Genomic DNA, 21,104 nt, shown 5'->3' with positions numbered 1-21,104 from the left:
GTATGTACTTTATAAATCAATCAATCTATCTATCTATTTACCTTTTATATATATATAATTAGCTATTTATAAACCATTTATCCAATATCTACCTAAATATAAATGCATCTATTTGTGTAAGGGTAGGTACTGTAGCTAATGGTGCATATCAGGGGTTAGGGGCCAGCAGCTCTGAGTACAAGGGTTGGGTAAGGGTAGATAGAATCTGTGGAAGAAAATGGTTAAGGACCTATAGTTGCTAAGGGGTTGAGAAGGGGTAAGGCCAGATTGGAGCTATGGCAGGTGGCCCTGGGGACAGCATGTCTCTCCTTACTCTCATTGGGAGCACCCGGACAAAGGCATCATCTTGTTTGATACCTTTGTACTCTTCTTGCTCTACTGCTGCAGCTGGCACAGTCCCACGGTGGTGGGTGGGGAAGGGCTACATAGGTGGTGCTGTAAACCCGGCAGAAGAAAATGGAGTGTCCTCTTCTTGCTCTGCTGCTGCAGCCGACACAGTCCCACGGTGGTCGGTGGAGAAGGTGTGCAGAGGCGGTGCAGTAAACCCGGCAGAAGGAAATGGAGTGTCCTATTTTTGCTCTGCTGCTGCAGCCGACACTGTCCCTCGGTGGTTGGTGGGGAAGGGCTGCAGAGGCGGTGCTACCAACACGGCAGATGGAAATTGAGCGCCATGCTGGACTAGCAAAATGAGAGGGAGACACTGCAGGCTACTTACTACCTGCAGAGGTGGTGTGCTGTCAACACGCCAGATGGAAATTGAGCGCCATGCTGAACTAGCAAAGAGGGACGAAGACACTGCTCGCTACTATTTGTTATTACAGAAGGTGGATGGCTTGGGAGACTATATGAGGTGATTGGCTAGACATGCATTTTTAGTGTGAATGTATACCAGGAATATATTATCAGTAATTAATAGTCATTAATTACCTGTCTTGTGTCTACTGTTTCTGTACTTCGTCTTTGATCGTTGACTTGAATTGAAGTTTGCAGTCACCTAAAATATAAGAAAAAAAGTGTGATAATATGTTCTCAATACACATTGACACAGAAAAAGGCACTATACATGTATGTACTGTATAAATCAATCAATCTTTCTATCTTTTATCTATGTAACTAACTATTTATGCACCATCTATCCAATATCTAGCTAAATATTAATGTATCTATTTGTGTAAAGGTAGGTACTGTAGCTAATGGGTCATATCAGGGGTTAGGGGCAAGCAGCTCTGAGTACAAGGGTTGGGTAAGAGTAGCTAGAATCTGGGGAAGAAAACGGTTAAGGACCTATAGTTGCTAGGGGTTGAGAAGGGGAAAGGCCAGATTGGAGCTGTGACAGGTGGCCCTGGGGACAGCATGTCTCTCCTTTTTCTCATTGGGAGGACCCGGACAAAGGCATCATCTTTTTTGATACATTTGTACTATTCTTGCTCTGCTGCTGCAGCTGGCACAGTCCCACGGTGGTCGGTGGGAAGGGCTGCTGAGGTGGTGCTGTAAACCCTGCAAAAGGAAATGGAGTGTCCTCTTCTTGCTCTGCTGCTGCAGCCGACACAGTCCCACGGTGGTCGGCGGGAAGGTCTGCAGAGGCGGTACTGCCAACTCGGCAGATGGAAATTGAGTGCCATGCTGGACTAGCAAAGTGGGAGGGAGACACTGCAGGCTACTTACTACCTGCAGAGGCGGTGTGCTTTTAACACGGCAGATGGAAATTGAGCGCCACGCTGGACTAGCAAAGAGAGACGGAGACAATGCTCGCTACTATTTGTTATTACAGAAGGTGGATGGCTTGGGAGACTATGGGAGGTCATTGGCTAGACATGCTTTTTTTAGTGTGAATGTATACCAGGAATATATTATCAGTAATAAATAATCATTAATTACCTGTCTTGTGTCTACTGTTTCTGAGGTTTGAAAATATGTTCTCAATACACATTGACACATGAAAAGGTACTATACAAGTATGTACTTTATAAATCAATCAATCAATCAATCTATCTACCATATATATATATATATATATATATATATATATATATATATATATATATATATATATATATATATATATAATTAGCTATTTATAAACCATTTATCCAATATCTACCTTAATATAAATGCATCTATTTGTGTAAGGGTAGGTACTGTAGCTAATGGTGCATATCAGGGGTTAGGGGCCAGCAGCTCTGAGTACAAGGGTTGGGTAAGGGTAGATAGAATCTGTGGAACAAAATGGTTAAGGACCTATAGTTGCTAAGGGGTTGAGAAGGGGTAAGGCCAGATTGGAGCTGTGGCAGGTGGCCCTGGGGACAGCATGTCTCTCCTTACTCTCATTGGGAGCACCCGGACAAAGGCATCATCTTGTTTGATACCTTTGTACTCTTCTTGCTCTACTGCTGCAGCTGGCACAGTCCCACGGTGGTGGGTGGGGAAGGGCTACATAGGTGGTGCTGTAAACCCGGCAGAAGAAAATGGAGTGTCCTCTTCTTGCTCTGCTGCTGCAGCCGACACAGTCCCACGGTGGTCGGTGGAGAAGGTGTGCAGAGGCGGTGCAGTAAAACCGGCAGAAGGAAATGGAGTGTCCTCTTTTTGCTCTGCTGCTGCAGCCGACACAGTCCCTCGGTGGTCGGTGGGGAAGGGCAGCAGAGGCGGTGCTACCAACACGGCAGATGGAAATTGAGCGCCATGCTGGACTAGCAAAGTGAGAGTGAGACACTGCAGGCTACTTACTACCTGCAGAGGCGGTGTGCTTTTAACACGGCAGATGGAAATTGAGCGCCACGCTGGACTAGCAAAGAGAGACGGAGACAATGCTCGCTACTATTTGTTATTACAGAAGGTGGATGGCTTGGGAGACTATGGGAGGTCATTGGCTAGACATGCTTTTTTTAGTGTCAATGTATACCAGGAATATATTATCAGTAATAAATAAGCAATAATTACCTGTCTTGTGTCTACTGTTTCTGAGGTTTGAAAATATGTTCTCAATACACATTGACACATGAAAAGGCACTATACGAGTATGTACTTTATAAATCAATCAATCTATCTATCTATTTACCTTTTATATATATAATTAGCTATTTATAAACCATTTATCCAATATCTACCTAAATATAAATGCATCTATTTGTGTAAGGGTAGGTACTGTAGCTAATGGTGCATATCAGGGGTTAGGGGCCAGCAGCTCTGAGTACAAGGGTTGGGTAAGGGTAGATAGAATCTGTGGAAGAAAATGGTTAAGGACCTATAGTTGCTAAGGGGTTGAGAAGGGGTAAGGCCAGATTGGAGCTATGGCAGGTGGCCCTGGGGACAGCATGTCTCTCCTTACTCTCATTGGGAGCACCCGGACAAAGGCATCATCTTGTTTGATACCTTTGTACTCTTCTTGCTCTACTGCTGCAGCTGGCACAGTCCCACGGTGGTGGGTGGGGAAGGGCTACATAGGTGGTGCTGTAAACCCGGCAGAAGAAAATGGAGTGTCCTCTTCTTGCTCTGCTGCTGCAGCCGACACAGTCCCACGGTGGACGGTGGAGAAGGTGTGCAGAGGCGGTGCTGTTACCCCCGCAGGAGGAAATGGAGTGTCCTCTTTTTGCTCTGCTGCTGCAGCCGACACTGTCCCTTGGTGGTTGGTGGGGAAGGGCTGCAGAGGCGGTGCTACCAACACGGCAGATGGAAATTGAGCGCCATGCTGGACTAGCAAAGTGAGAGGGAGACACTGCAGGCTACTTACTACCTGCAGAGGCGGTGTGCTGTCAACATGCCAGATGGAAATTGAGCGCCATGCTGAACTAGCAAAGAGGGACGAAGACACTGCTCGCTACTATTTGTTATTACAGAAGGTGGATGGCTTGGGAGACTATATGAGGTGATTGGCTAGACATGCATTTTTAGTGTGAATGTATACCAGGAATATATTATCAGTAATTAATAGTCATTAATTACCTGTCTTGTGTCTACTGTTTCTGTACTTCGTCTTTGATCGTTGACTTGAATTGAAGTTTGCAGTCACCTAAAATATAAGAAAAAAAGTGTGATAATATGTTCTCAATACACATTGACACAGAAAAAGGCACTATACATGTATGTACTGTATAAATCAATCAATCTTTCTATCTTTTATCTATTTAACTAACTATTTATGAACCATCTATCCAATATCTAGCTAAATATTAATGTATCTATTTGTGTAAAGGTAGGTACTGTAGCTAATGGGTCATATCAGGGGTTAGGGGCAAGCAGCTCTGAGTACAAGGGTTGGGTAAGAGTAGCTAGAATCTGGGGAAGAAAACGGTTAAGGACCTATAGTTGCTAGGGGTTGAGAAGGGGAAAGGCCAGATTGGAGCTGTGACAGGTGGCCCTGGGGACAGCATGTCTCTCCTTTTTCTCATTGGGAGGACCCGGACAAAGGCATCATCTTTTTTGATACATTTGTACTATTCTTGCTCTGCTGCTGCAGCTGGCACAGTCCCATGGTGGTCGGTGGGAAGGGCTGCTGAGGTGGTGCTGTAAACCCTGCAAAAGGAAATGGAGTGTCCTCTTCTTGCTCTGCTGCTGCAGCCGACACAGTCCCACGGTAGTCGGCGGGAAGGTCTGCAGAGGCGGTACTGCCAACTCGGCAGATGGAAATTGAGTGCCATGCTGGACTAGCAAAGTGGGAGGGAGACACTGCAGGCTACTTACTACCTGCAGAGGCGGTGTGCTTTTAACACGGCAGATGGAAATTGAGCGCCACGCTGGACTAGCAAAGAGAGACGGAGACAATGCTCGCTACTATTTGTTATTACAGAAGGTGGATGGCTTGGGAGACTATGGGAGGTCATTGGCTAGACATGCTTTTTTTAGTGTGAATGTATACCAGAAATATATTATCAGTAATAAATAATCATTAATTACCTGTCTTGTGTCTACTGTTTCTAAGGTTTGAAAATATGTTCTCAATACACATTGGCCCTTATTCTGGTTGGTGCGGTCGAGCCGCATATGCGGCTCCGACCGCACCAGACGAATCCCCGCCCACCCTACGGATCGCCACGGCCGTCCGTACACGGACGGCTGGCGATCCGCATAAAAATGGTGGAGGCTACGCCTCCACCATGGTGGGAGCTGCCCCCTGCATTCGATGGTCGTCGACCATCGAAGGCAGGTCCGCACGCCGCGGCAGCTCCCGCAAGCTGAGACCACACGGACAATCGTCCGTGTGGTAGCTTGTATGGGGGCTGAAAGCTGACATCCGGCGACGTCAGCTTTCCGCCCCCATGAGTTGCGTCATGCCCTCATTAGCATGCGTACGCCCCGCGTTTGCATGGGAACGCCCATGAAACGCGGGGCGTATACATAGGGAAATGAGGGCATGAAGCCTCTCACTCCCCTATACGCCCCCTTTGCGGCGTAGTAACGCTATGTGCGGCGAATTCGCCTGCACATGCGCAGATTGACCTCTGCGCATGTGCAGACGGAAAACATCGGCGGTACGGCCGCACGCGGGCCGTACCGCACGAATCAGAATAAGGGCCATTGACACATGAAAAGGCACTATACAAGTATGTACTTTATAAATCAATCAATCTATCTATCTACCTTTATATATATATATATATATATATATATATATATATATATATATATATATAATTTGCTATTTATAAACCATTTATCCAATATCTACCTAAATATAAATGCATCTATTTGTGTAAGGGTAGGTACTGTAGCTAATGGTGCATATCAGGGGTTAGGGGCCAGCAGCTCTGAGTACAAGGGTTGGGTAAGGGTAGATAGAATCTGTGGAAGAAAATGGTTAAGGACCTATAGTTGCTAAGGGGTTGAGAAGGGGTAAGGCCAGATTGGAGCTATGGCAGGTGGCCCTGGGGACAGCATGTCTCTCCTTACTCTCATTGGGAGCACCCGGACAAAGGCATCATCTTGTTTGATACCTTTGTACTCTTCTTGCTCTACTGCTGCAGCTGGCACAGTCCCACGGTGGTGGGTGGGGAAGGGCTACATAGGTGGTACTGTAAACCCGGCAGAAGAAAATGGAGTATCCTCTTCTTGCTCTGCTGCTGCAGCCGACACAGTCCCACGGTGGTCGGTGGAGAAGGTGTGCAGAGGCGGTGCAGTAAACCCGGCAGAAGGAAATGGAGTGTCCTCTTTTTGCTCTGCTGCTGCAGCCGACACAGTCCCTCGGTGGTCGTGGGGAAGGGCTGCAGAGGCGGTGCTACCAACACGGCAGATGGAAATTGAGCGCCATGCTGGACTAGCAATGTGAGAGGGAGACACTGCAGGCTACTTACTACCTGCAGAGGCGGCGTGCTGTCAACACGCCGGATGGAAATTGAGCGCCATGCTGAACTAGCAAAGAGGGACGAAGACATTGCTCGCTACTATTTGTTATTACAGAAGGTGGATGGTTTGGGATACTATATGAGGTGATTGGCTAGACATGCATTTTTAGTGTGAATGTATACCAGGAATATATTATCAGTAATAAATAATCATTAATTACCTGTCTTGTGTCTACTGTTTCTGAGGTTTGAAAATATATTCTCAATACACATTGACACATGAAAAGGCACTATACAAGTATGTACTTTATAAATCAATCAATCAATCTATCTATCTACCATATATATATATATATATATATGTATATATATATATATATATATATATATAATTAGCTATTTATAAACCATTTATCCAATATCTACCTAAATATAAATGCATCTATTTGTGTAAGGGTAGGTACTGTAGCTAATGGTGCATATCAGGGGTTAGGGGCCAGCAGCTCTGAGTACAAGGGTTGGGTAAGGGTAGATAGAATCTGTGGAACAAAATGGTTAAGGACCTATAGTTGCTAAGGGGTTGAGAAGGGGTAAGGCCAGATTGGAGCTGTGGCAGGTGGCCCTGGGGACAGCATGTCTCTCCTTACTCTCATTGGGAGCACCCGGACAAAGGCATCATCTTGTTTGATACCTTTGTACTCTTCTTGCTCTACTGCTGCAGCTGGCACAGTCCCACGGTGGTGGGTGGGGAAGGGACATAGGTGGTGCTGTAAACCCGGCAGAAGAAAATGGAGTGTCCTCTTCTTGCTCTGCTGCTGCAGCCGACACAGTCCCACGGTGGTCGGTGGAGAAGGTGTGCAGAGGCGGTGCAGTAAAACCGGCAGAAGGAAATGGAGTGTCCTCTTTTTGCTCTGCTGCTGCAGCCGACACAGTCCCTCGGTGGTCGGTGGGGAAGGGCAGCAGAGGCGGTGCTACCAACACCGCAGATGGAAATTGAGCGCCATGCTGGACTAGCAAAGTGAGAGTGAGACACTGCAGGCTACTTACTACCTGCAGAGGCGGTGTGCTTTTAACACGGCAGATGGAAATTGAGCGCCACGCTGGACTAGCAAAGAGAGACGGAGACAATGCTCGCTACTATTTGTTATTACAGAAGGTGGATGGCTTGGGAGACTATGGGAGGTCATTGGCTAGACATGCTTTTTTTTAGTGTCAATGTATACCAGGAATATATTATCAGTAATAAATAAGCAATAATTACCTGTCTTGTGTCTACTGTTTCTGAGGTTTGAAAATATGTTCTCAATACACATTGACACATGAAAAGGCACTATACAAGTATGTACTTTATAAATCAATCAATCTATCTATCTATTTACCTTTTATATATATAATTAGCTATTTATAAACCTTTTATCCAATATCTACCTAAATATAAATGCATCTATTTGTGTAAGGGTAGGTACTGTAGCTAATGGTGCATATCAGGGGTTAGGGGCCAGCAGCTCTGAGTACAAGGGTTGGGTAAGGGTAGATAGAATCTGTGGAAGAAAATGGTTAAGGACCTATAGTTGCTAAGGGGTTGAGAAGGGGTAAGGCCAGATTGGAGCTATGGCAGGTGGCCCTGGGGACAGCATGTCTCTCCTTACTCTCATTGGGAGCACCCGGACAAAGGCATCATCTTGTTTGATACCTTTGTACTCTTCTTGCTCTACTGCTGCAGCTGGCACAGTCCCATGGTGGTGGGTGGGGAAGGGCTACAAAGGTGGTGCTGTAAACCCGGCAGAAGAAAATGGAGTGTCCTCTTCTTGCTCTGCTGCTGCAGCCGACACAGTCCCACGGTGGTCGGTGGAGAAGGTGTGCAGAGGCGGTGCAGTTAACCCGGCAGAAGGAAATGGAGTGTCCTCTTTTTGCTCTGCTGCTGCAGCCGACACTGTCCCTCGGTGGTTGGTGGGGAAGGGCTGCAGAGGCGGTGCTACCAACACGGCAGATGGAAATTGAGCGCCATGCTGGACTAGCAAAGTGAGAGGGAGACACTGCAGGCTACTTACTACCTGCAGAGGCGGTGTGCTGTCAACACGCCAGATGGAAATTGAGCGCCATGCTGAACTAGCAAAGAGGGACGAAGACACTGCTCGCTACTATTTGTTATTACAGAAGGTGGATGGCTTGGGAGACTATATGAGGTAATTGGCTAGACATGCATTTTTAGTGTGAATGTATACCAGGAATATATTATCAGTAATTAATAGTCATTAATTACCTGTCTTGTGTCTACTGTTTCTGTACTTCGTCTTTGATCGTTGACTTGAATTGAAGTTTGCAGTCACCTAAAATATAAGAAAAAAAGTGTGATAATATGTTCTCAATACACATTGACACAGAAAAAGGCACTATACATGTATGTACTGTATAAATCAATCAATCTTTCTATCTTTTATCTATTTAACTAACTATTTATGAACCATCTATCCAATATCTAGCTAAATATTAATGTATCTATTTGTGTAAAGGTAGGTACTGTAGCTAATGGGTCATATCAGGGGTTAGGGGCAAGCAGCTCTGAGTACAAGGGTTGGGTAAGAGTAGCTAGAATCTGGGGAAGAAAACGGTTAAGGACCTATAGTTGCTAGGGGTTGAGAAGGGGAAAGGCCAGATTGGAGCTGTGACAGGTGGCCCTGGGGACAGCATGTCTCTCCTTTTTCTCATTGGGAGGACCCGGACAAAGGCATCATCTTTTTTGATACATTTGTACTATTCTTGCTCTGCTGCTGCAGCTGGCACAGTCCCACGGTGGTCGGTGGGAAGGGCTGCTGAGGTGGTGCTGTAAACCCTGCAAAAGGAAATGGAGTGTCCTCTTCTTGCTCTGCTGCTGCAGCCGACACAGTCCCACGGTGGTCGGCGGGAAGGTCTGCAGAGGCGGTACTGCCAACTCGGCAGATGGAAATTGAGTGCCATGCTGGACTAGCAAAGTGGGAGGGAGACACTGCAGGCTACTTACTACCTGCAGAGGCGGTGTGCTTTTAACACGGCAGATGGAAATTGAGCGCCACGCTGGACTAGCAAAGAGAGACGGAGACAATGCTCGCTACTATTTGTTATTACAGAAGGTGGATGGCTTGGGAGACTATGGGAGGTCATTGGCTAGACATGTTTTTTTTAGTGTGAATGTATACCAGGAATATATTATCAGTAATAAATAATCATTAATTACCTGTCTTGTGTCTACTGTTTCTGAGGTTTGAAAATATGTTCTCAATACACATTGACACATGAAAAGGCACTATACAAGTATGTACTTTATAAATCAATCAATCTATCTATCTACCTTTTATATATATATATATATATATATATATATATATATATATATATATATATATATATATATATATATATTTAGCTATTTATAAACCATTTATCCAATATCTACCTAAATATAAATGCATCTATTTGTGTAAGGGTAGGTACTGTAGCTAATGGTGCATATCAGGGGTTAGGGGCCAGCAGCTCTGAGTACAAGGGTTGGGTAAGGGTAGATAGAATCTGTGGAAGAAAATGGTTAAGGACCTATAGTTGCTAAGGGGTTGAGAAGGGGTAAGGCCAGATTGGAGCTGTGGCAGGTGGCCCTGGGGACAGCATGTCTCTCCTTACTCTCATTGGGAGCACCCGGACAAAGGCATCATCTTGTTTGATACCTTTGTACTCTTCTTGCTCTACTGCTGCAGCTGGCACAGTCCCACGGTGGTGGGTGGGGAAGGGCTACATAGGTGGTACTGTAAACCCGGCAGAAGAAAATGGAGTATCCTCTTCTTGCTCTGCTGCTGCAGCCGACACAGTCCCACGGTGGTCGGTGGAGAAGGTGTGCAGAGGCGGTGCAGTAAACCCGGCAGAAGGAAATGGAGTGTCCTCTTTTTGCTCTGCTGCTGCAGCCGACACAGTCCCTCGGTGGTCGTGGGGAAGGGCTGCAGAGGCGGTGCTACCAACACGGCAGATGGAAATTGAGCGCCATGCTGGACTAGCAATGTGAGAGGGAGACACTGCAGGCTACTTACTACCTGCAGAGGCGGCGTGCTGTCAACACGCCGGATGGAAATTGAGCGCCATGCTGAACTAGCAAAGAGGGACGAAGACACTGCTCGCTACTATTTGTTATTACAGAAGGTGGATGGTTTGGGATACTATATGAGGTGATTGGCTAGACATGCATTTTTAGTGTGAATGTATACCAGGAATATATTATCAGTAATAAATAATCATTAATTACCTGTCTTGTGTCTACTGTTTCTGAGGTTTGAAAATATATTCTCAATACACATTGACACATGAAAAGGCACTATACAAGTATGTACTTTATAAATCAATCAATCAATCTATCTATCTACCATATATATATATATATATATATATATATATATATGTATATATATATATATATATATATATATATATATATATATATATATATATATAATTAGCTATTTATAAACCATTTATCCAATATCTACCTAAATATAAATGCATCTATTTGTGTAAGGGTAGGTACTGTAGCTAATGGTGCATATCAGGGGTTATGGGCCAGCAGCTCTGAGTACAAGGGTTGGGTAAGGGTAGATAGAATCTGTGGAACAAAATGGTTAAGGACCTATAGTTGCTAAGGGGTTGAGAAGGGGTAAGGCCAGATTGGAGCTGTGGCAGGTGGCCCTGGGGACAGCATGTCTCTCCTTACTCTCATTGGGAGCACCCGGACAAAGGCATCATCTTGTTTGATACCTTTGTACTCTTCTTGCTCTACTGCTGCAGCTGGCACAGTCCCACGGTGGTGGGTGGGGAAGGGACATAGGTGGTGCTGTAAACCCGGCAGAAGAAAATGGAGTGTCCTCTTCTTGCTCTGCTGCTGCAGCCGACACAGTCCCACGGTGGTCGGTGGAGAAGGTGTGCAGAGGCGGTGCAGTAAAACCGGCAGAAGGAAATGGAGTGTCCTCTTTTTGCTCTGCTGCTGCAGCCGACACAGTCCCTCGGTGGTCGGTGGGGAAGGGCAGCAGAGGCGGTGCTACCAACACCGCAGATGGAAATTGAGCGCCATGCTGGACTAGCAAAGTGAGAGTGAGACACTGCAGGCTACTTACTACCTGCAGAGGCGGTGTGCTTTTAACACGGCAGATGGAAATTGAGCGCCACGCTGGACTAGCAAAGAGAGACGGAGACAATGCTCGCTACTATTTGTTATTACAGAAGGTGGATGGCTTGGGAGACTATGGGAGGTCATTGGCTAGACATGCTTTTTTTAGTGTCAATGTATACCAGGAATATATTATCAGTAATAAATAAGCAATAATTACCTGTCTTGTGTCTACTGTTTCTGAGGTTTGAAAATATGTTCTCAATACACATTGACACATAAAAAGGCACTATACAAGTATGTACTTTATAAATCAATCAATCTATCTATCTATTTACCTTTTATATATATAATTAGCTATTTATAAACCATTTATCCAATATCTACCTAAATATAAATGCATCTATTTGTGTAAGGGTAGGTACTGTAGCTAATGGTGCATATCAGGGGTTAGGGGCCAGCAGCTCTGAGTACAAGGGTTGGGTAAGGGTAGATAGAATCTGTGGAAGAAAATGGTTAAGGACCTATAGTTGCTAAGGGGTTGAGAAGGGGTAAGGCCAGATTGGAGCTATGGCAGGTGGCCCTGGGGACAGCATGTCTCTCCTTACTCTCATTGGGAGCACCCGGACAAAGGCATCATCTTGTTTGATACCTTTGTACTCTTCTTGCTCTACTGCTGCAGCTGGCACAGTCCCACGGTGGTGGGTGGGGAAGGGCTACAAAGGTGGTGCTGTAAACCCGGCAGAAGAAAATGGAGTGTCCTCTTCTTGCTCTGCTGCTGCAGCCGACACAGTCCCACGGTGGTCGGTGGAGAAGGTGTGCAGAGGCGGTGCAGTTAACCCGGCAGAAGGAAATGGAGTGTCCTCTTTTTGCTCTGCTGCTGCAGCCGACACTGTCCCTCGGTGGTTGGTGGGGAAGGGCTGCAGAGGCGGTGCTACCAACACGGCAGATGGAAATTGAGCGCCATGCTGGACTAGCAAAGTGAGAGGGAGACACTGCAGGCTACTTACTACCTGCAGAGGCGGTGTGCTGTCAACACGCCAGATGGAAATTAAGCGCCATGCTGAACTAGCAAAGAGGGACGAAGACACTGCTCGCTACTATTTGTTATTACAGAAGGTGGATGGCTTGGGAGACTATATGAGGTAATTGGCTAGACATGCATTTTTAGTGTGAATGTATACCAGGAATATATTATCAGTAATTAATAGTCATTAATTACCTGTCTTGTGTCTACTGTTTCTGTACTTCGTCTTTGATCGTTGACTTGAATTGAAGTTTGCAGTCACCTAAAATATAAGAAAAAAAGTGTGATAATATGTTCTCAATACACATTGACACAGAAAAAGGCACTATACATGTATGTACTGTATAAATCAATCAATCTTTCTATCTTTTATCTATTTAACTAACTATTTATGAACCATCTATCCAATATCTAGCTAAATATTAATGTATCTATTTGTGTAAAGGTAGGTACTGTAGCTAATGGGTCATATCAGGGGTTAGGGGCAAGCAGCTCTGAGTACAAGGGTTGGGTAAGAGTAGCTAGAATCTGGGGAAGAAAACGGTTAAGGACCTATAGTTGCTAGGGGTTGAGAAGGGGAAAGGACAGATTGGAGCTGTGACAGGTGGCCCTGGGGACAGCATGTCTCTCCTTTTTCTCATTGGGAGGACCCGGACAAAGGCATCATCTTTTTTGATACATTTGTACTATTCTTGCTCTGCTGCTGCAGCTGGCACAGTCCCACGGTGGTCGGTGGGAAGGGCTGCTGAGGTGGTGCTGTAAACCCTGCAAAAGGAAATGGAGTGTCCTCTTCTTGCTCTGCTGCTGCAGCCGACACAGTCCCACGGTGGTCGGCGGGAAGGTCTGCAGAGGCGGTACTGCCAACTCGGCAGATGGAAATTGAGTGCCATGCTGGACTAGCAAAGTGGGAGGGAGACACTGCAGGCTACTTACTACCTGCAGAGGCGGTGTGCTTTTAACACGGCAGATGGAAATTGAGCGCCACGCTGGACTAGCAAAGAGAGACGGAGACAATGCTCGCTACTATTTGTTATTACAGAAGGTGGATGGCTTGGGAGACTATGGGAGGTCATTGGCTAGACATGTTTTTTTTAGTGTGAATGTATACCAGGAATATATTATCAGTAATAAATAATCATTAATTACCTGTCTTGTGTCTACTGTTTCTGAGGTTTGAAAATATGTTCTCAATACACATTGACACATGAAAAGGCACTATACAAGTATGTACTTTATAAATCAATCAATCTATCTATCTACCTTTTATATATATATATATATATATATATATATATATATATATATATATATATATATATATATATATATATAATTAGCTATTTATAAACCATTTATCCAATATCTACCTAAATATAAATGCATCTATTTGTGTAAGGGTAGGTACTGTAGCTAATGGTGCATATCAGGGGTTAGGGGCCAGCAGCTCTGAGTACAAGGGTTGGGTAAGGGTAGATAGAATCTGTGGAAGAAAATGGTTAAGGACCTATAGTTGCTAAGGGGTTGAGAAGGGGTAAGGCCAGATTGGAGCTGTGGCAGGTGGCCCTGGGGACAGCATGTCTCTCCTTACTCTCATTGGGAGCACCCGGACAAAGGCATCATCTTGTTTGATACCTTTGTACTCTTCTTGCTCTACTGCTGCAGCTGGCACAGTCCCACGGTGGTGGGTGGGGAAGGGCTACATAGGTGGTGCTGTAAACCCGGCAGAAGAAAATGGAGTGTCCTCTTCTTGCTCTGCTGCTGCAGCCGACACAGTCCCACGGTGGTCGGTGGAGAAGGTGTGCAGAGGCGGTGCAGTAAACCCGGCAGAAGGAAATGGAGTGTCCTCTTTTTGCTCTGCTGCTGCAGCCGACACAGTCCCTCGGTGGTTGGTGGGGAAAGGCTGCAGAGGCGGTGCTACCAACACGGCAGATGGAAATTAAGCGCCATGCTGGACTAGCAAAGTGAGACAGAGACACTGCAGGCTACTTACTACCTGCTGAGGCGGTGTGCTTTTAACACGGCAGATGGAAATTGAGCGCCACGCTGGACTAGCAAAGAGAGACGGAGACAATGCTCGCTACTATTTGTTATTACAGAAGGTGGATGGCTTGGGAGACTATGGGAGGTCATTGGCTAGACATGCTTTTTTTAGTGTCAATGTATACCAGGAATATATTATCAGTAATAAATAAACAATAATTACCTGTCTTGTGTCTACTGTTTCTGAGGTTCGAAAATATGTTCTCAATACACATTGACACATGAAAAGGCACTATACAAGTATGTACTTTATAAATCAATCAATCTATCTATCTATTTACCTTTTATATATATAATTAGCTATTTATAAACCATTTATCCAATATCTACCTAAATATAAATGCATCTATTTGTGTAAGGGTAGGTACTGTAGCTAATGGTGCATATCAGGGGTTAGGGGCCAGCAGCTCTGAGTACAAGGGTTGGGTAAGGGTAGATAGAATCTGTGGAAGAAAATGGTTAAGGACCTATAGTTGCTAAGGGGTTGAGAAGGGGTAAGGCCAGATTGGAGCTATGGCAGGTGGCCCTGGGGACAGCATGTCTCTCCTTACTCTCATTGGGAGCACCCGGACAAAGGCATCATCTTGTTTGATACCTTTGTACTCTTCTTGCTCTACTGCTGCAGCTGGCACAGTCCCACGGTGGTGGGTGGGGAAGGGCTACATAGGTGGTGCTGTAAACCCGGCAGAAGAAAATGGAGTGTCCTCTTCTTGCTCTGCTGCTGCAGCCGACACAGTCCCACGGTGGTCGGTGGAGAAGGTGTGCAGAGGCGGTGCAGTAAACCCGGCAGAAGGAAATGGAGTGTCCTCTTTTTGCTCTGCTGCTGCAACCGACACAGTCCCTCGGTGGTCGTGGGGAAGGGCTGCAGAGGCGGTGCTACCAACACGGCAGATGGAAATTGAGCGCCATGCTGGACTAGCAATGTGAGAGGGAGACACTGCAGGCTACTTACTACCTGCAGAGGCGGTGTGCTGTCAACACGCCGGATGGAAATTGAGCGCCATGCTGAACTAGCAAAGAGGGACGAAGACACTGCTCGCTACTATTTGTTATTACAGAAGTTGGATGGCTTGGGAGACTATATGAGGTGATTGGCTAGACATGCATTTTTAGTGTGAATGTATACCAGGAATATATTATCAGTAATAGTCATTAATTACCTGTCTTGTGTCTACTGTTTCTGTACTTCGTCTTTGATCGTTGACTTGAATTGAAGTTTGCAGTCACCTAAAATATAAGAAAAAAAGTGTGATAATATGTTCTCAATACACATTGACACAGAAAAAGGCACTATACATGTATGTACTGTATAAATCAATCAATCTTTCTATCTTTTATCTATTTTACTAACTATTTATGAACCATCTATCCAATATCTAGCTAAATATTAATGTATCTATTTGTGTAAAGGTAGGTACTGTAGCTAATGGGTCATATCAGGGGTTAGGGGCAAGCAGCTCTGAGTACAAGGGTTGGGTAAGAGTAGCTAGAATCTGGGGAAGAAAACGGTTAAGGACCTATAGTTGCTAGGGGTTGAGAAGGGGAAAGGCCAGATTGGAGCTGTGACAGGTGGCCCTGGGGACAGCATGTCTCTCCTTTTTCTCATTGGGAGGACCCGGACAAAGGCATCATCTTTTTTGATACATTTGTACTATTCTTGCTCTGCTGCTGCAGCTGGCACAGTCCCACGGTGGTCGGTGGGAAGGGCTGCTGAGGTGGTGCTGTAAACCCTGCAAAAGGAAATGGAGTGTCCTCTTCTTGCTCTGCTGCTGCAGCCGACACAGTCCCACGGTGGTCGGCGGGAAGGTCTGCAGAGGCGGTACTGCCAACTCGGCAGATGGAAATTGAGTGCCATGCTGGACTAGCAAAGTGGGAGGGAGACACTGCAGGCTACTTACTACCTGCAGAGGCGGTGTGCTTTTAACACGGCAGATGGAAATTGAGCGCCACGCTGGACTAGCAAAGAGAGACGGAGACAATGCTCGCTACTATTTGTTATTACAGAAGGTGGATGGCTTGGGAGACTATGGGAGGTCATTGGCTAGACATGCTTTTTTTAGTGTGAATGTATACCAGGAATATATTATCAGTAATAAATAATCATTAATTACCTGTCTTGTGTCTACTGTTTCTGAGGTTTGAAAATATGTTCTCAATACACATTGACACATGAAAAGGCACTATACAAGTATGTACTTTATAAATCAATCAATCTATCTATCTACCTTTTATATATATATATATATATATATATATATATATATATATATATATAATTAGCTATTTATAAACCATTTATCCAATATCTACCTAAATATAAATGCATCTATTTGTGTAAGGGTAGGTACTGTAGCTAATGGTGCATATCAGGGGTTAGGGGCCAGCAGCTCTGAGTACAAGGGTTGGGTAAGGGTAGATAGAATCTGTGGAAGAAAATGGTTAAGGACCTATAGTTGCTAAGGGGCTGAGAAGGGGTAAGGCCAGATTGGAGCTGTGGCAGGTGGACCTGGGGACAGCATGTCTCTCCTTACTCTCATTGGGAGCACCCGGACAAAGGCATCATCTTGTTTGATACCTTTGTACTCTTCTTGCTCTACTGCTGCAGCTGGCACAGTCCCACGGTGGTGGGTGGGGAAGGGCTACATAGGTGGTGCTGTAAACCCGGCAGAAGAAAATGGAGTGTCCTCTTCTTGCTATGCTGCTGCAGCCGACACAGTCCCACGGTGGTCGGTGGAGAAGGTGTGCAGAGGCGGTGCAGTAAACCCGGCAGAAGGAAATGGAGTGTCCTCTTTTTGCTCTGCTGCTGCAGCCGACACAGTCCCTCGGTGGTCGTGGGGAAGGGCTGCAGAGGCGGTGCTACCAACACGGCAGATAGAAATTGAGCGCCATGCTGGACTAGCAATGTGAGAGGGAGACACTGCAGGCTACTTACTACCTGCAGAGGCGGTGTGCTGTCAACACGCCGGATGGAAATTGAGCGCCATGCTGAACTAGCAAAGAGGGACGAAGACACTGCTCGCTACTATTTGTTATTACAGAAGGTGGATGGTTTGGGATACCATATGAGGTGATTGGCTAGACATGCATTTTTAGTGTGAATGTATACCAGGAATATATTATCAGTAATAAATAATCATTAATTACCTGTCTTGTGTCTACTGTTTCTGAGGTTTGAAAATATGTTCTCAATACACATTGACACATGAAAAGGCACTATACAAGTATGTACTTTATAAATCAATCAATCAATCTATCTACCATATATATATATATATATATATATATATATATATACAGTATATATATATATATATATATATATATAATTAGCTATTTATAAACCATTTATCCAATATCTACCTAAATATAAATGCATCTATTTGTGTAAGGGTAGGTACTGTAGCTAATGGTGCATATCAGGGGTTAGGGGCCAGCAGCTCTGAGTACAAGGGTTGGGTAAGGGTAGATAGAATCTGTGGAACAAAATGGTTAAGGACCTATAGTTGCTAAGGGGTTGAGAAGGGGTAAGGCCAGATTGGAGCTGTGGCAGGTGGCCCTGGGGACAGCATGTCTCTCCTTACTCTCATTGGGAGCACCCGGACAAAGGCATCATCTTGTTTGATACCTTTGTACTCTTCTTGCTCTACTGCTGCAGCTGGCACAGTCCCACGGTGGTGGGTGGGGAAGGGCTACATAGGTGGTGCTGTAAACCCGGCAGAAGAAAATGGAGTGTCCTCTTCTTGCTCTGCTGCTGCAGCCGACACAGTCCCACGGTGGTCGGTGGAGAAGGTGTGCAGAGGCGGTGCAGTAAAACCGGCAGAAGGAAATGGAGTGTCCTCTTTTTGCTCTGCTGCTGCAGCCGACACAGTCCCTCGGTGGTCGGTGGGGAAGGGCAGCAGAGGCGGTGCTACCAACACGGCAGATGGAAATTGAGCGCCATGCTGGACTAGCAAAGTGAGAGTGAGACACTGCAGGCTACTTACTACCTGCAGAGGCGGTGTGCTTTTAACACGGCAGATGGAAATTGAGCGCCACGCTGGACTAGCAAAGAGAGACGGAGACAATGCTCGCTACTATTTGTTATTACAGAAGGTGGATGGCTTGGGAGACTATGGGAGGTCATTGGCTAGACATGCTTTTTTTAGTGTCAATGTATACCAGGAATATATTATCAGTAATAAATAAGCAATAATTACCTGTCTTGTGTCTACTGTTTCTGAGGTTTGAAAATATGTTCTCAATACACATTGACACATGAAAAGGCACTATACAAGTATGTACTTTATAAATCAATCAATCTATCTATCTACTTACCTTTTATATATATAATTAGCTATTTATAAACCATTTATCCAATATCTACCTAAATATAAATGCATCTATTTGTGTAAGGGTAGGTACTGTAGCTAATGGTGCATATCAGGGGTTAGGGGCCAGCAGCTCTGAGTATAAGGGTTAGGTAAGGGTAGATAGAATCTGTGGAAGAAAATGGTTAAGGACCTATAGTTGCTAAGGGGTTGAGAAGGGGTAAGGCCAGATTGGAGCTATGGCAGGTGGCCCTGGGGACAGCATGTCTCTCCTTACTCTCATTGGGAGCACCCGGACAAAGGCATCATCTTGTTTGATACCTTTGTACTCTTCTTGCTCTACTGCTGCAGCTGGCACAGTCCCACGGTGGTCGGTGGAGAACGTGTGCAGAGGCGGTGCAGTTAACCCGGCAGAAGGAAATGGAGTGTCCTCTTTTTGCTCTGCTGCTGCAGCCGACACTGTCCCTCGGTGGTTGGTGGGGAAGGGCTGCAGAGGCGGTGCTGTAAACCCGGCAGAAGAAAATGGAGTGTCCTCTTCTTGCTCTGCTGCTGCAGCCGACACAGTCCTACGGTGGTCGGTGGAGAAGGTGTGCAGAGGCGGTGCAGTTAACCCGGCAGAAGGAAACGGAGTGTCCTCTTTTTGCTCTGCTGCTGCAGCCGACACTGTCCCTCGGTGGTTGGTGGGGAAGGGCTGCAGAGGCGGTGCTACCAACACGGCAGATGGAAATTGAGCGCCATGCTGGACTAGCAAAGTGAGAGGGAGACACTGCAGGCTACTTACTACCTGCAGAGGCGGTGTGCTGTCAACACGCCAGATGGAAATTGAGCGCCATGCTGAACTAGCAAAGAGGGACGAAGACACTGCTCGCTACTATTTGTTATTACAGAAGGTGGATGGCTTGGGAGACTATATGAGGTGATTGGCTAGACATGCATTTTTAGTGTGAATGTATACCAGGAATATATTATCAGTAATTAATAGTCATTAATTACCTGTCTTGTGTCTACTGTTTCTGTACTTCGTCTTTGATCGTTGACTTGAATTGAAGTTTGCAGTCACCTAAAATATAAGAAAAAAAGTGTGATAATATGTTCTCAATACACATTGACACAGAAAAAGGCACTATACATGTATGTACTGTATAAATCAATCAATCTTTCTATCTTTTATCTATTTAACTAACTATTTATGAACCATCTATCCAATATCTAGCTAAATATTAATGTATCTATTTGTGTAAAGGTAGGTACTGTAGCTAATGGGTCATATCAGGGGTTAGGGGCAAGCAGCTCTGAGTACAAGGGTTGGGTAAGAGTAGCTAGAATCTGGGGAAGAAAACGGTTAAGGACCTATAGTTGCTAGGGGTTGAGAAGGGGAAAGGCCAGATTGGAGCTGTGACAGGTGGCCCTGGGGACAGCATGTCTCTCCTTTTTCTCATTGGGAGGACCCGGACAAAGGCATCATCTTTTTTGATACATTTGTACTATTCTTGCTCTGCTGCTGCAGCTGGCACAGTCCGACGGTGGTCGGTGGGAAGGGCTGCTGAGGTGGTGCTGTAAACCCTGCAAAAGGAAATGGAGTGTCCTCTTCTTGCTCTGCTGCTGCAGCCGACACAGTCCCACGGTGGTCGGCGGGAAGGTCTGCAGAGGCGGTACTGCCAACTCGGCAGATGGAAATTGAGTGCCATGCTGGACTAGCAAAGTGGGAGGGAGACACTGCAGGCTACTTACTACCTGCAGAGGCGGTGTGCTTTTAACACGGCAGATGGAAATTGAGCGCCACGCTGGACTAGCAAAGAGAGACGGAGACAATGCTCGCTACTATTTGTTATTACAGAAGGTGGATGGCTTGGGAGACTATGGGAGGTCATTGGCTAGACATGCTTTTTTTAGTGTGAATGTATACCAGGAATATATTATTAGTAATAATAAATCATTAATTACCTGTCTTGTGTCTACTGTTTCTGAGGTTTGAAAATATTTTCTCAATACACATTGACACATGAAAAGGCACTATACAAGTATGTACTTTATAAATCAATCAATCTATCTATCTACTATATATATATATATATATATATATATATATATATATAATTAGCTATTTATAAACCATTTATCCAATATCTACCTAAATATAAATGCATCTATTTGTGTAAGGTAGGTACTGTAGCTAATGGTGCATATCAGGGGTTAGGGGCCAGCAGCTCTGAGTACAAGGGTTGGGTAAGGGTAGATAGAATCTGTGGAAGAAAATGGTTAAGGACCTATAGTTGCTAAGGGGTTGAGAAGGGGTAAGGCCAGATTGGAGCTGTGGCAGGTGGACCTGGGGA

This window comes from Crinia signifera, chromosome 9, assembly GCF_055691185.1.
Source record: "Crinia signifera chromosome 9, ASM5569118v1, whole genome shotgun sequence".
In the NCBI taxonomy this organism is placed as follows: Eukaryota; Metazoa; Chordata; class Amphibia; order Anura; family Myobatrachidae; genus Crinia; species Crinia signifera.
This window is presented reverse-complemented; position numbering follows the sequence as displayed.